Below are 545 nucleotides of genomic sequence, written 5' to 3' on the forward strand. Positions count from 1 at the left end.
GCGGGCGGTCACCTCTTACGCCTGCACCTTCGAGGGCTCCGCGGGGAGTGACCGCCCAGAGGCACACGGCGCTCGCCGGTGGAGCGGACACTGCTCCCCGGGACGGCCCCTGTCCAGCTGCCCGCCGGGTCCTGGGGCCGAGACCCAGAAGGCGCCAGAGGCACAGGGCCCGGGGAGGGGGCCGAGTCGGGGTTCCCAGAGCCGCAGCCTCCCCGGCCCCGGGGCGCGGGCGGCGGGGTCCGGACCACCCCCGTCCCAGGAGCGCCCCCGTTTCCCTCATTGTTCCATTTTTTCCCTGTAAAGAGCCATAAATCAGGAATCTGGAAAAACATCCCGTGTGCCGGCAGGAGGCGGCTGCCTGGTGACTAACGGCTGCCCGAACACCCCCGGATTTACGACTTCCGGGCAGGGCTGCCCCTGGGAAAAGCCGTCTCCCGGGTATTTTTAGCGCCCATTGTCCGGCGGGCAGAGGGCCGGCGGCCCCCTCCGGCCACGGGGCAGCCGGGCAGGTGTCTGGACGTGGCTGAGCTCGCGCGGCGGGCAGC

This window comes from Condylura cristata, unplaced genomic scaffold (assembly GCF_000260355.1).
Source record: "Condylura cristata isolate star-nosed mole 26May11 unplaced genomic scaffold, ConCri1.0 scaffold00022, whole genome shotgun sequence".
Classification (NCBI taxonomy): Eukaryota; Metazoa; Chordata; class Mammalia; order Eulipotyphla; family Talpidae; genus Condylura; species Condylura cristata.